At 42.8% G+C, this 15,570-nt stretch overlaps 1 protein-coding gene and 1 pseudogene across 10 annotated transcripts in view; both read left to right on the forward strand.

The window, feature by feature from the left end:
* The window catches only part of WDR47 (WD repeat domain 47), a 96,982-nt gene that overhangs the window by 14,484 nt on the left and 66,928 nt on the right, over nt 1–15,570 (forward strand). The window contains exon 1 of one of the 10 annotated variants that reach the window (XM_044944610.2): nt 11,606–11,724. The exons of 6 other annotated variants lie outside the window; for them this stretch is intronic. The gene's annotated coding sequence lies outside the window, so the exon portion shown is untranslated. Of the gene's footprint in view, nt 1–11,605; nt 11,725–12,415; nt 12,987–13,287; nt 13,312–15,570 lie in introns of those variants that run through there. 3 more of the 10 variants (XM_025288168.3, XM_025288171.3, XM_044944612.2) reach the window with 3 other exon arrangements.
* LOC102412337 lies at nt 3,928–5,373 on the forward strand (annotated as a pseudogene).

Consider the following 15,570-nt stretch of genomic DNA (forward strand, 5'->3'; position numbering starts at 1 on the left):
TAAAACTTTCTCACCATGTCAGCCTCCCAGATCTCTGTCTGCAGGTTCCAGTGAAATTGAAAGTGATGAGAACCTTTTTTCCCTATTTCTAAATTTAGATTAGCAGGAGAAAATATTTGTGAATCGAGTCCCTTGGGCATAATAATTTCATTAGAAATTTGGTAAATGAGTTCTCTCAGCTTTTATTGATCCTTTTCCTCTCAGAGATGGTCACTGCTTTTCTTTGTGCGTTGTGTCCTTTGTTTTGTCTAGGTCTTAAGAGCTTGGCTTTATGACCAATGAGAGTGTTCTCTGTGGTCTCCACCATCAGGAAGAGGCATGTATCGGCATGCATTTGGCAGTCAGACAGTCAAATAGACTGGGATTCTGAGCAGCTGTAGCCTGTTGGTCAGAAGTCAAGGTTTCAACCTAGCCTTGCGACTGGCTTCTCTTTTTCCAACTGTGCCAACAATTGGGGATCCCAGTCAACAAGGAGCCTTTGTCTTCTCAATGTTAGTTGTAGTGCTGGAAAAGTCCAATTCCTGTGGCACCTGCATGGTGTCACAGATTAGTGGGTCTTTGACTGGAGGCATTTCACGTTCTCATGAGAAACTGGAGACACTGCAGTATATCATTCTTACCACCCATGATAACAGAGGCCTTTGCTTTCTTGATGAACTCTGGTAATGAACTTTCTGTATCTTATGAGGGCTACATTCTTTGTGCCTCTTGCATTTTTGGTTAAGCCATAAAAAGGTTTACTGGTTTGAGTCATATTTGAGATTATTAGATCCTACTCATCAAAGGCCAGAGGGTGAATCATTTGAATTGGCTATATTGAAAAGGAAAGATTTTAGAGAACTCCCATTCAAAAACCAAGTTTAAAAGTGGGTTAAAAAATATACATATATAATGGCTACCTTAAGGGATTCCATTAATAAGATGGAAGGACAGAAATTAGAACAAATATCAGAAACTGTTCAGATTCCTTCTTATTTGCCTTCAGCTATTTGCAGATATTATAAAAAATTAGGACATTTGAGGTTTAATTGTTCTATACTTAAGAAAAAGAAGGAAAAAAAGAAAAATGATTTGGAAGTTGGGGTGACAAAACATTCATTCAGCTCAGTCATGTCCGACTCTTTGCGACCCCATGAGTCACAGCATGCCAGGCCTCCCTGTCCATCACCAACTCCCGGAGTTCACCCAAACTCACGTCCATCGAGTTGGTGAGGCCATCCAGCCATCTCATCCTCTGTCTTCCCCTTCTCCTCCTGCCCCCAATCCGTCCCAGCATCAGGGTCTTTTCCAATGAGTCAACTCTTCGCATGAGGTGGCCAAAGTACTGGAGTTTCAGCTTTAGCATCATTCCTTCCAAAGAAATCCCAGGGCTGATCTCCTTCAGAATGGACTGGTTGGATCTCCTTGCAGTCCAAGGGACTCTCAAGAGTCTTCTCCAACACCACAGTTCAAAAGCATCCATTCTTCGGCGCTCAGCCTTCTTCACAGTCCAACTCTCACATCCATACATGACCACAGGAAAAACCATAGCCTTGACTAGACGGACCTTTGTTGGCAAAGTAATGTCTCTGCTTTTGAATATGCTGTCTAGGTTGGTCATAACTTTCCTTCCAAGGAATAAGTGTCTTTTAATTTCATGGCTGCAATCACCATCTGCAGTGATTTTGGAGCCCCAAAAAATAAAGTCTGACACTGTTTCCCCATCTATTTCCCATGAAGTGATGAGACCAGACGCCATGATCTTAGTTTTCTGAATGTTGAACTTTAAGCCAACTTTTTCACTCTCCTCTTTCACTTTCATCAAGAGGCTTTTTAGTTCCTCTTCACTTTCTGCCATAAGGGTGGTGTCATCTGCATATCTGAGGTTATTGATATTTCTCCCGGCAATCTTGATTCCAGCTTGTGCTTCAGCAGCCCAGCGTTTCTCATAATGTACTCTGCATATAAGTTAAATAAGCAGGGTGACAATATACAGCCTTGACGTACTCCTTTTCCTATTTGGAACCAGTCTGTTGTTCCATGTCCAGTTCTAACTGTTGCTTCCTGACTTGCATATAGGTTTCTCAAGAGGCAGGTCAGGTGGTCTGGTATTCCCATCTCTTTCAGAATTTTCCACAGTTTATTGTGATCCACACAGTCAAAGGCTTTGGCATGGTCAAGAAAGCAGAAATAGATGTTTTTCTGGAACTCTCTTGCTTTTGCGATGATCCAGTGGATGTTGGCAATTTGATCTCTGGTTCCTCTGCCTTTTCTAAAACCAGCTTGAACATCTGGAAGTTCACGGTTCATGTATTGCTGAAGCCTGGCTTGGGGAATTTTGAGCATTACTTTACTAGCAATTGTGTGGTAGTTTGAGCATTCTTTGGCATTGCCTTTCTTTGGGATTGGAATGAAAACTGACGTTTTCCAGTCCTGTGGCCACTGCTGAGTTTTCCAAATTTGCTGGCATATTGAGTGTAGCACTTTCACAGCATCATCTTTCAGGATTTGAAAGAGCTCAACTGGAATTCCATCACCTCCACTAGCTTTTTTCGTAGTGATGCTTTCTAAGGCCCACTTGACTTAACATTCCAGGATGTCTGGCTTTAGGTGAGTGATCACACCATGGTGATTATCTGGGTCGTGAAGCTCTTTTTTGTACGGTTCTTCTGTGTATTCTTGCCACCTCCTCTTAATATCTTCTGCTTCTGTTAGGTCCATACCATTTCTGTCCTTTATCGAGCCCATCTTTGCATGAAGTGTTCCTTTGGTATCTCTAATTTTCTTGAAGCGATCTCTAGTCTTTCCCATTCTGTTGTTTTCTTCTATTTCTTTGCATTGATCGCTGAGGAAGGCTTTCTTATCTCTTCTTGCTATTCTTTGGAACTCTGCATTCAGATGCTTATATCTTTCCTTTTCTCCCTTGCTTTTCACTTCTCTTCTTTTCACAGCTATTTGTAAGGCCTCCTCAGACAGCCATTTTGCTTTTTTGCATTTCTTTTCCATGGGAATGGTCTTGATCCCTGTCTCCTATACAATGTCATGAACCTCCATCCATAGTTCATCAGGCACTCTATCAGATCTAGTCCCTTAAATCTATTTCTCACTTCCACTGTATAATCATAAAGGATTTGATTTAGGCCATACCTGAATGGTCTAGTGGTTTTCCCCACTTTCTTCAATTTAAGTCTGAATTTAGCAATAAGGAGTTCATGATCTGAGCCACAGTCAGCTCCCGGTCTTGTTTTTGCTGACTGTATAGAGCTTCTTTATCTTTGGCTGCAAAGAATATAATCAATCTGATTTCACTGTTGACCATCTGGTGATGTCCATGTGTAGAGTCTTCTCTTGTGTTGTTGGAAGAGAGTGTTTATTATGATCACTGGGTTCTCTTGGCAAAACTCTATTAGCCTTTGCCCTGCTTCATTCCGTATTCCAAGGCCAAATTTGCCTGTTACTCCAGGTGTTTCTTCGGAGAAGGCAATGGCATCCCACTCCAGTACTCTTGCCTGGAAAATCCCATGGACGGAGGAGCCTGGTAGGCTGCAGTCCATGGGGTTGCTGGGGGTCAGACACGACTGAGCGACTTCACTTTCCCTTTTCACTTTCATGCATTGGAGAAGGAAATGGCAACCCACTCCAGTGTTCTTGCCTGGAGAATCCCAGGGACGGGGGAGCCTGGTGGGCTGCCGTCTATGGGGTCACACAGAGTCGGACACGACTGAAGTGACTTAGCAGCTTAGCAGCCAGGTGTTTCTTGACTTCCTACTTTTGCATTGCAGTCCCCTATAATGAAAAGGACATCTTTTTGGGGTGTTAGTTCTAAAAGGTCTTGTAGGTCTTCATAGTACTGTTCAACTTCAGCTTCTTCAGCGTTACAAAACATTAAATGACTATAAACTAGTCCTGGAAGCCATAAATAGCCACAAAAAATGACTGGACAAAAATATGGGTTGTACCCCATTTGCAGATAGATATGGCTGGAAAGAAAATGTAGGTTATGGGACTTCTTAGTGATCCATGGGGTTGCAAAGAGTAGGGTACAACTTAGCGACTGAACAAGAAGAAGAAGAAGCGATTCAGTGGTTAAGGCTTTGCGCTTCCAATGCAAGGGACAGTTTGCAATCCCTAGTTGGGGAATAAAGATCCCACCGGCTGTGCAGCATGGCCAAAAAATTATATATTAAAAAAAGGATCCCGCCAGCTCCGGCTTGCTGCCTGCCTACTCCCAGGTGTAGGGTGTGTGTGTATGGCGGTGGGCCGGGGGGACGTTCCTGCCGCCGCCGCCGCTTCTTTCACACTTTAGTTGGAAGCCAAGTGCCCGTTCTCAGTTACTGAAGAGCTGGCCGCGCGCCGCAGTCTCCAGCACGGAGGCACTCCGGCCGGGCTTCCAGCCTCTTACCTTACCCCCGGACTCTGGGAGGAGGGGGAGACCGGGACTCACCGTGGGGAGGAGGAGGGAAAAAGAAAACCAGGGAGGAGGAGCAGGTGTGTGTGTGGAGGGGGAGGGGACGGCGGCGGGAAGCTTGCCACCTTCGGGCACCGCCGCCCCACCCCACCCCCCGCGCCCCCAGCCAGCCCCACTCCCCTCAATGAGCGCCCAAGTTGGAGATGGATTGAAATTTCTTTCAAAACTTGAAAACAAGAAACAAAGTGTTGTATGGATAGAAGGTTAAGATGCATCATGTCGGGACCCCGAGTGCTTTATACTAAATAATATACCACGAGCAGCAGATCCATAAGGAAAACTCTAGAAATTGCATATAGGGTGCATACGTCTTGACCGACTCAGCAAGAAGGTGGATTTATGTCCCCATGTCTGTAGAGATGGTTTACAGTTCAGCCCAGTTGAAGCTGACGGAATGAGACTACGGGCTGTGCCTCCGCCAAGCATGTTGCCACTGTTCAAAATGAAGAGGAAGCCCAGAAAGGGAAGAACTACCAGAACGGAGATGTGTTTTGCGCTGAGTATAGATCAAACCGGTGGAAGAGGTCAAATACATGAAAAACGGGGCAGAAGAGGAGCAGAAGATAGCAGTCAAGAACCAAGAAACCTTGGGAAAAAGTGAGAGTTCAAATGTAAGACTTTAATAAAGAGATTCCAGGATTAGTTCATCAACCCAGAGCAAACATGTACATCTCTGAAACCCAACAAGAATTCTTCAGAATGTTGGATGAAAAAATTGAAAAGGGTCAAGATTACTGTTCGAAAAAAGAAGATACCACATAAAGCGGGAGGTGCTACTGTGTAAATAGGTTACACCCCAGTTGAAATCTTTGCAGACTGTTTTCTTCAGCCAACAGCACTATAGCAAAAGATTGTTCCATATTGTATGCCCCATTAAATTACAGTGTTTCTTAATGAACTTGCAAAGGAATATTGCTAAAAACAAAAACTGTTATCAAACTTTCTTTGTTGCTGCTAGTTAAAACTTGTAACTTTTCACTTCTCTCAGTGTCCAGGTCTGCGGCAAAACCCTGCAATTTCGCCTTCAGGATACCGTTTTACAGATGCTCTCCAACCTGTTTTCTGTAAGATGAGGTAGTGGTGAACTCAGATATCCAACTTCTGTTCTAGACTGGTTCTGCTTCTAAGACAAGCGCCTCCTTACCCCCTCCCTCCTCTCTGCCTGGAGCAGTCCAGAGTCTTGCTTCTCACTGGCAGTGTTGTGCTTTGGAGATGGGATGGTTGCTATGGCAAGACTAGCTTTTTTGCTAAGAAGAAGTAGAGACACTATTGTTGATTCAAAGCATGTCGTGAGATGACTCCTGGAAGTGACATAGGAGTGAGCGGCAGGTGATTTCATTTCCTGGGTCTCTTAAAGATCAAGCTTGCAACATCAGTTTTGCTCAGATACAGCAGAAGTGCCATCACAATCATTTAGAATCCTTCTTGCCCACTTTTTTTCTAAGAAAATTAAACATTTTACTGTTTTTATATTAAAAAAAAGAAAGAAAATGTGTGTTACCCTCCATTTGTGACTAGCAAACTGCTGCCAGTCTTAAAGGAAATTACAACCTAGGATGACAATGGCATTATGAGGAATGTTCCAATTAGATAAGATCATTTAAAAAGTGTACTTAAAAGCAAGGGCTTCCAAATCAAACAAATAGAATTGGATACCTATTTTCATTGGTATGCAGGAACTGCCAAGAGGCCTCCAAATTCCAAAATAGCTTCATTGAAAAATTTGTTGTAAAGGCATAAATAAGATGGAAGGCCAATGGTCTGACTGAACTTGTTATTTATAACTCAAATTAAGAGCATAATAGGAAATTTTTTTAGACCTTTTCCCCTAAGCTAAATGTACCCAGATAGAAAAGCATTGCAGCATAAGTGGATGGACAAATCATTCCTATGATAAGCAACTAAACTTACTGATTTCTCTCAAAAGGTTTGTAAGTATTCTAGCCTTAGAAAATCAAACTCCTTCTTGGAGAAACTTGCTTTCCTTCCCTCTGCCTTTGGGATGTAAGTGTTCTACAAACTTTAGGGAGGTTTTTTTTTTTTTTTTTTTAATGTAGTATAGTTGATTTACAATGTTATGTTAGTTTCTGCTGTACAACTAACTGTTCTATATATAGAATATATATTCTTTTTTATTATGGTTCATTATATGACATTGAATATAATTCCCTGTGCTATACAGTAGGACCTTATCGTTTATCTATTTTATATATAGTACTTTGTATCTGTTAATCTGTATCTCCTAATTTATCCTTCTCCCACCGGCTTTCCCCTTTGATAACCATGTTTGTTTTCTATGTCTGTGAATCTGTTTCTGTTTTGTAAATAAATTCATTTGTTTCATGTTTTAGATTCCACGTATAAGTTTTATCATATGGTATAGATATATCTTTCTCTGTCTGATTTATTTCACTTAGTATGATAATCTCTTGGTCCATCCATGTTACTACAAATGGCATTATTTCATTTTTTTATGGCTGAGTAGTGTGGTGTTGGAGAAGACTCTTGAGAGTCCCTTGGACTGCAAGGAGATCCAACCAGTCCATCCTAAAGGAGATCAGTCCTGGGTGTTCATTGGAAGGACTGATGCTGAAGCTGAAACTCCAATACTTTGGCTACCTCATGTGAAGAGTTGACTCATTGGAAAAGACCCTGATGCTGGGAGGGATTGGGGGCAGGAGGGATTAGGGGCAGGAGGAGAAGGGGACGACAGAGGATGAGATGGCTGGATGGCATCACCGACTCAATAGACATGAGTTTGGGTAGACTTCAAGAGTTGGTGATGGACAGGGAGGCCTGGCGTGCTGCGATTCATGGGGTTGCAAAGAGTCGGACATGACTGAGCAACTGAACTGAATTGAACTGAGTGTAGTATTCCAGTGTGTGTGTGTGTGTGTGTATCTTTATCCATTCATCTTTTGTTGGACATCAAGATTGCCTCTGTGTCTTGGCTATTGTAAACAGTGCTGCTAAGAACTGGATATTTCCCAGGTGACTCAGTGATAAAGAATCTGTGTGCAATGCAGGAGGCGCAGGTTTGATCCCTGGGTCAGGAAGATCCTCTGAAGAAGGAAATGGCAACCAGAGCTTGGAGGGTCACAGTCCATGGGATTGCAAGAGTCAGATTTGACTTAGTGACTGAACAGCAACAAATAGTTGTTTTCACAAGTTCAGTAAGAATCGGTTCTTCTTGTAACAGGACACAATTGGACATATTAGCTATATTACCAAGTCTATGGTTGGATTATCATATTTAAGAGAGACATACATAGACCAGAAATATGATCAGAATGCTTTAAGAAACTAAGGTTGACTTTATGTAGCCAATAAAATCTCAAGGAGAAACAGACTGCTGTCTTGCTTACAGAGTTTTCAGCAACCATACTGAATAAGGAAGATCAATTCCTGACAGGTTACAGGAACTTCAGGTTATTGGGGGACCTTGAAAGACAAGAATTCACCCCAATATATATGAATTAAAGGCAGTTCTAATGGTAAGTTGTCAACTTGACTTCTTGGCCTCAAGAAATGTTTAAAAGTCCAATCTTAAATTCCATATGAAATTTTCCAACAAAGCAGTTTAGGAGAGCCTAGATGGTCAGTTCCTATTCTTGCTGTATTTAAGTAGATTAAATAGGCCAAGTTATTGAAACTAAACTTACTTTGCAAACAGGTTTGTTTTAAGTTGGTAAAATGAGGGTGATTTTAGAAAAATTATGTTTTAGTAATACACTGTGGATATTAGATTCTAATACTATCCATTTTCTTTGAGGTTTGTTTTATACCAATAAACTGGACTAGATCCTCATATCTAGCTATAACTGGACTAGTCTCCTCATATCTAGCTACAACTCTCTGAACTAATGTCTGATTTTTCCCATTCTTTTGATTTGGGGTTATTGAGAACTGCCCTTGTTCCTGAAGCCCTGAACACTAAAACTAGAAAACTTGATATAAACTCCAGAGAAAACACCACAGTTGCTCATGTTTAGAAAATCTTTTTTTGCCTCTTCTTATGTGGGCCACTCAAAGTTTACCAGTATATTTGATGACATCACCAAAGACATTCAAATGACAATTTGAAAATCTATCAAGTTGTCACTGCCTGCCCTATTCCGTCTGAGTATGCTTTGAGCCAGACATCTAGAAATCTCTATTGGCTGCTTTCAGATCCCAGGAATTGGTATTATGTGTCTGCTCCAATCATTAATCATTGTTTTTATTTTGTCCCCATAGAAACGCCTTAGTAAATACATGATTGCTTCCACCATAGCCCTAATTTAGGGAGCCCACCTGATCACATCCTCCTGAAATTATTTAAAGGTGGGACTGTAGGGGAGCAAAATTTGCCACCCTAAAATGCGAAGTGAAAGTCACTTAGTCGTGTCTGACTCTTTGCCATGGAATTCTCCCAGCCAGCGTACTGGAGTGGGTAGCCTTTCCCTTGCCCAGGGCATCTTCACAACCCAGGGATTGAACACAGGTCTCCCGCATTGCCGGCAGATTCTTTACCAGCTGAGCCACAAGGGAAGTCCTCTCTTTGGCATAAGCATTATTTTGGGCTAATTATTTTTAACAAATAGTTGACTCCAGAAGTGGTGGTTTTTTTTTGTTTTTGTTTTTGTTTTGTTTTTCACCTCCAGCTTAGCTGCTTAAAGAATTTAGATAAAGTTCTGGTCCTGGAAGAGCACTGTCACTGGAGATGTGGACACAGAGTATGGGCTAAGTGTGGTAAGGGGAGCTCTGCAGGGCCTGGAGACCCGTGTCTTCTTTGTGTCCCATTGTCTTTGCATGGTCCAGCAAACATTGGTTTACCAAACATTTTCCTATCTTCCTGTAAATTGTTTTCCTCCCCTTTAGAGTCCCAAATCCCTAACCCTTTCTCCTTCCCTCAGATGGTGTATAAGCCTCACTTGGCCTAACTTGGTTTCAGGCCTCCTATTCTTGTGGGGCTGTGCTCATGCTCACAGCTGTGTCCGACTGTTTGTGACCCCGTGGATTGTAGCATGCCAGGCTCCTCTGTCCAAGGAATTTTCCAGGCAAGAACACTGAGTGGGTTGCCATTTCCTCCTCCAGGGGATCTTCCCGATTCAGGGATGAAACCTGTATCTCCTGTGTCTCTTGCTTTGTTAGGCAGATTGTTTACTACTGTGCCACCTGGGAAATCCCACCATATAGAGGTAATTCAGTTCATTTTTTCTCCTGTTGATCTGTCCTGTACCAATTTAATCATTAGGACAGCCCCCCCCCCCAAAAAAAAACTCAAGAAGGATGGGGGGGGAGATTTCTCCCTTACAAACATATTATTAACATTTCCTTACATAAAGTTTCTAGTTTCTAAAAAATGTTGAACTATTAATTTAAATAGATTATTTTCTTTCCAAAACATGTTTTAAAATTTATTTTTGTTTTCAATATAACATTCAGATATTTGCTTATTTACTTTACATCCTTGCTTCATGTATTCTTTTGTTTTTTCCTTTCTCTGGCTCTTTCTTTTTTGTTGTTGTTTTTAAAAATTTATTCTTTAATTTGCCTTTATTTTTTTATGTCGTAACAAGAAGGTTTTTTACAAGGTTCAACCATCCACATACGATTTAAGCTTTTATTTGGGAGTGTGGAGAGGAGCTCTGGTAGATGCGGTATTCTTCGTTCATAATCTTGGAGAAGCAGCCATGGTGTTACTCTGTTCTTCTAGAGCCACTGCTGGTTCTAAAGCACACAGCTCTGTGGTGTGTATGTATGAGTGTGCATTCTAATGAGAGTGGAACTTTTAAAACAAATTCCCTTACACCCACTGATCATTCCCTGTCTAGCTGAAGGCAAGATTTCTTAGGTTTGTACTCTGCTTCCTTCCAACTTTTGAGGAAAAACTAAAAACCTTTATTTCCCCCCATTTGGAAATGAGATTTGAGAATCAGATTAAAAGGAGTCCACCTTAGCCTATAGAGTTATTTGAGTCACAAGACATCATGAATCATTCTGTCAAGTTAGAACCTGCATTTTCAAATGATGCTTAGCCTAGTTGCTGATCCAGAGGAGGCACTGTAAATATTTGGTGAATGATCGAGGCAGTACCTTTCCAACTAAGGACAGCCTTTCATCTCAGAAAGCCTTGTCCTTTCTGAACAATTCTCTGCTTTTCAGCAACTAGAGTGAAAGACAAGAAGATCTAATCTTAACCAGGGTGGCTGAGTGTAGAAGGAAAGGTGGTATCTTAGGCTAACAGCTATTAAGGTTGTAGTGTAAAACTTGATGTAACATTAGGAAGCAAATGTACAGTCAATGCATTTATCAGTGTAGAAGTAATAAGATGTGCCAGATGTCTTGTATTTCAGTGCCTGGTTCTTTTCCTCTCCCTACCCTCCTTTTCTGAAAATACAATGGCTGTATACTGCTTCCAATAATTTTGACTACTCTTAACTAGAAACTTAAATGCAAATAACACTATGTCCTAGGGCATGGGGGATATAAACATTAATGACCTCTTATTCCCTCTGCCTTATCAAAATAAAGTCCATTTTCTTCAAGCTAAAATTCCCAGTTATTACATGGTGGAGTAAAAGTAGATAAAGAAGGTTTTAAGATTCAGAATAGTTAGAATCTTGGCTCTGCTACCTATCAGTTGTTAGATGACCTTGGGTGAGTTATTTCCCTTAATCTCTAAAATGGTAGTAATTAACAGGGCTTCCCTGGTGGTTCAGAGGTTAAAGCGTCTACCTCTAATGCAGGAGACGACTGAGCGACCTAACTAACAGGCGCTTTAAGGAAGATGGTGAGGCTTAAATAAGAACAAAAACAGGACATTTTGGTTTTTACTTGATGAATACCAAAGTTATCCAGTGCCAGAAAGTCAGGTTATTCCTTTTTTTTTTTTTAATACCACTCAGCTGCTAATAAGTGGTAAGATGTTTTACAGATTGTTCTTGATTTGTAATTCTTTTGAGATTTACATGAAGATTTAAATGATGCTCATTCTAGCCACTGCTGTTCTTTGAGAATTAAGGTTGAGAAGCTGCTTGCAGGGTAAACTATACTGGTAAAATAGTCAATAGACTATTTCCAAGATATATTTAACCCCTTTTTCATTTTATACATTCTGCAAAGTTGTTGTTGCTATTGTATTTAACATCAAGACCCTTTGTTGTTTAGTCGCTAAGTCGAACCCTTTAGGACCCCAGGGAGTGCAGCACACCCGGCTTCCACGTCCTTCACCATCTCCCAGTTTGCTCAAACTCATGTCCGTTGAGTCCCTGATGCCATCAAGATCCTAACAGGTTAGGGTAACACTAACTTGTGTTTACATTTATTTTTCTGTCACTTATCATTGAGAGGGTTCTTAATGAAGACTTTCTTCCAAGAGTTAATCAAGGCTAGGCAATTGAAGTTTGCAGTTAAGCGTCTGTGCTTAAATTGTTTTCTATCAATTTGTAAATATTTTCCTAGCAACTTTTCCTCAAGCTATCGCTTCTTTTATCTTGAACTGGCTCAAATTCTTCCTTTCCAGAAATGTTTTTTATGTTTATTACCAGCCTCTTTTATCACATTTTCCTCACTTTGGGAGACCCAGGTTACTCTTTTTAGCCTTTCTGAGGACTAAGTTCTTACGGGTTTGTGATCGGTATTCTTTCCTGAGTTCTACGTGATTATACCCCTGAATGCTTCATTCAGCTTGGCTAAGCATCAGATATATTTGTGGAATGCTGCTGTATGATAGGGTAGAAAGTGGTGAGGTAGTGCGGCTTACTACCAAAATGGGTAATGGAAAACAGAGAATGTGTTGTGTTAAATAACAAAAATGCTTTAAGCATCAAGAAGGGGGTAATTAAACTGCTGGAATTTTCAGGAAGTAAGTGGGACGTGAGAGTGAAGAGCGAAGAGAAGGTGGCGAGGTTTTACTTCGTTATCCTTTATTAATAGACCATCAGGGAGGAGTCTTAAGAGTCACGTCTAATGCGCGAACGACTCATTCGGAGGCGACAACCCCCTCCGCTCTACTTTGGGACGCGGGGTTACTGGCCGCCAAAGGGTCTGCGTCCCAGCTGCCGGTCTCTCACGCAGTCGCAGCGCCGAGTCTTCCTCCGAGTCCAGCTGCTCCTTTGAACTCTAGCAGGGAGCCGGTCCACCAGGCCTGTCCCCACCGCGCCCCGGGTTGGGGCCCGCCCAGCCTACTCTCCCTTCGGCGCAGGCACCTGCATGGCCGCCCCGCTCGGCGGGGTCCTGAGGCGCCTCGGGGAAGCGCGCTGATTGGCTGCGGCTCGGGGCTGGTGCTTGGCTCCGGCGCCGCTTGACAACCGCAGTGTGCGAGAGGCTTAGCCGAGCTGTAGCCGGCTTCAGGAGGGGCAGACGCGAGGAAGGACGGACTGACGGGCTGATGGATTGACGCGCTGGGGGCAGGAGGCAGGACCGACGCCGAGCCCAGACCGCCGCCCTCGCGCTCCCTCTCCAGCCCGGAACCCGCCTTTGCGGGGCCCGGTCCTCTGGCCTCCCAGCCGCTTTCTCCTCCGTGGTTTCTCCGGGCTCGACCCGGAGCCCTCAGGTGAGCGACTCCGGGAGGCGGAGGCGGGGTCGGGTTGCGCCTCGGGTTGTCATGGTCACCCGTCGCCGCCGGTCACCACCTGACAGGGCGGCGACCCTGGCGACCCCAAGGGCGGCGTTCCTGGCACGGGAGAAGGGTCTTGGGTAGGCTGGGGTGCTGACTGGGTGGGGACTGGGGTCGTGGGTGAGGCCCTGGCGCCGACGGGTGGGGGCCAGGCCGCGACTGGAAGCCGCCGCTCCTGAACCACACCTTTGCCTCGCTGCCAGTCCGGCTTTGCCGACCGAGCCGACGCTCCTCGCCCTGGCACTGTCCGCCTTTGAGCACGGTGGGTGCCCACCTCGCTGCTGCTCTGGAGCTGGAGGGCGGCTGACGACGCTGATTCTTTCTTCCTCGCCCCTCTGCCAAGCCCGAGCGACAGCCGAGGGGCGCGCTCCCGTCCCTTTCTGGGCACGCCTTGGCCCGGAGAAGAGGAGGGCGCTGCGGGTCTGGAGCAGCCCCGCGGGGGCCGGGTTGGGCCTTCCTGACGTCAGTGGTCAGTGGCTGCAGGCCTTTGGGGGTCTGGGCGGAGTCGCGGAGAGGGGCCGCGACTAGATTTGGAGCTGGGGTTGGACCGGAGCCCCGGGGGCGCCTGCGTGGGAGAGGAGAATAGGAGCTTGTAGAACTCATAGTGTTAAGCCGCTTACTTATGTTGGGGAGAAAAGAGATTGGGGCTCCAGCTCTGGAGCGAGGCCTTGGCCGAAAAGGGGCAGGGGGAACAGGGGAGGCATTTGACCAGCATTTGATTTTTTTTTTCCCTCTCTGTACCCAGACGTGCAGTTAGTAACTACGCATAGTATCTGAGCAAAGCAATTTTGGCAACTTGGTTCTCTCTGCATAATGAAAGGAGAAGTCTTTGTTCCACCCAGATTCATAGGTTGTGATCCTAACACTTATTTCCCTCCCCTTGTTGCTGACTTAGAGTGCTTCAAGAAGTTAATGGCACAAAGATGAACATGTAAGGCTTGAATATGCTGTAAATATTTTTTTTTTCCACAGTAAATCCAAATAGATTTTTTTTTTGTCTCCAGTGTTGGCATGTATTGCCTTGAAATTTTACTGTAATAGAATGGAGAAACGCCTAAGAGCCTATTTTCCTTTATATAGCATATTCCTGGGTCTCATTTAGAAGGAAAATGTACTGAACAATTTTACCTTAGATTTTAGTGAAATGATTGCTTCTGCATAGGAAGGAAAAATTATTATAGTGACCAGCCAATTAAGCCATAACAGTGTATTGTTAGGGGAACACACACACACACACACACACTTGAATTTGATGCCATTATAAATATGCAGTTTTTTTGTGAAGGAATTTTAATCTGTTTTCCACCCACTTTCCCACTTCCTAATTGTCTTTTTTTCTTTCTGAAGTCAGTACTAGGATTATATCAACAGAGAGCAGGGTACTATCCATTCCTAGTTACATAATGTGTTCAGTTTTTCTGTTTGTGAAGCCCCGTTATCACTTACTAAATAGCGTTTGATATGCTTGACATACGCTGCAGTTTGAGAAACACTTCAAAATAAGTGTGAAAAGATGCAGTTTTCCTTAGTAGCTTAGTAAACTGAAAATCAGATTGCCTGGATTTAAGTTTCCCTTTGCTACTGATTGTAATCTTGGAAGAGCTGCTTACCCGACTGTTGACTAGTCTAATTTCCAAATGATAATACCTGCTTTTGTTTTAGTCTGGGAATGAGCTATGAAGCTGAACAAAATAAAGTATTTGAAAGCAGTTTGGAAACAAAATTTAAGACATCTGTTGATTACCTTTTAATAGAATGAAGCGTTGACAGGATAATTAAAAATTTCTGAATGATCTATTTAGTATTTCTAGGTCCAAGACCTTATTTCTTACAATGGCCTTAAGGGGCTTATAGAAACTATTAAAATACATCTTTACTCCTTGGCAGAGGTTCTTTATTACTGTGGTGACATGGCGAAAGGGTGTGTTCTTTCTATATGTGGGTCAGGATTGCTTTCCTGGTTTCGGTAGGATGTTTTCATAGTTTAGAAAATAAGGCTATGGCCAATAACTCTTACTTGAATTTCATTTGGTATTAAATAATTCTTAGTGTACGTCATTGATTCTTGATCAAGAAATAGCTTACTTTATCCCCTCTGACCTATGGTTTTCAAATAGGAGTATTCGAGATAAGCTGAAATATGCCAAGAAGTAAATCTGTGGCCACAGAATATGACACATATTTATGGAATTGTAATCAGTTTCACTTGAAGACTTGGATAAAAAAAATTTTTTTTAATATTTAACAGAAGATATATGAAGAATGTAATATTGACATTGATTTCTAAGGTAAAATTCAAAGAAATTTTATGTTTCTAGGCTCTGTGGGGATGGGTTCAGTTTCTTTTGTCGTTTTAGAGAAAAGTTTTAGAAGAATTGCCTTAGGCTTACTCAGCTAATGAATGAGAGATTTACTTCATAGGACAGGAAATAAGTTGAGTTCACTTTCTGAAGCTTTGACATTAGGCTCCAAATTACTGGAATCCTAACTATGCTCTCTTGTCTTCACCCCTATATAGGCC

Source organism: Bubalus bubalis, chromosome 6 (assembly GCF_019923935.1).
Source record: "Bubalus bubalis isolate 160015118507 breed Murrah chromosome 6, NDDB_SH_1, whole genome shotgun sequence".
Lineage (NCBI taxonomy): Eukaryota > Metazoa > Chordata > Mammalia > Artiodactyla > Bovidae > Bubalus > Bubalus bubalis.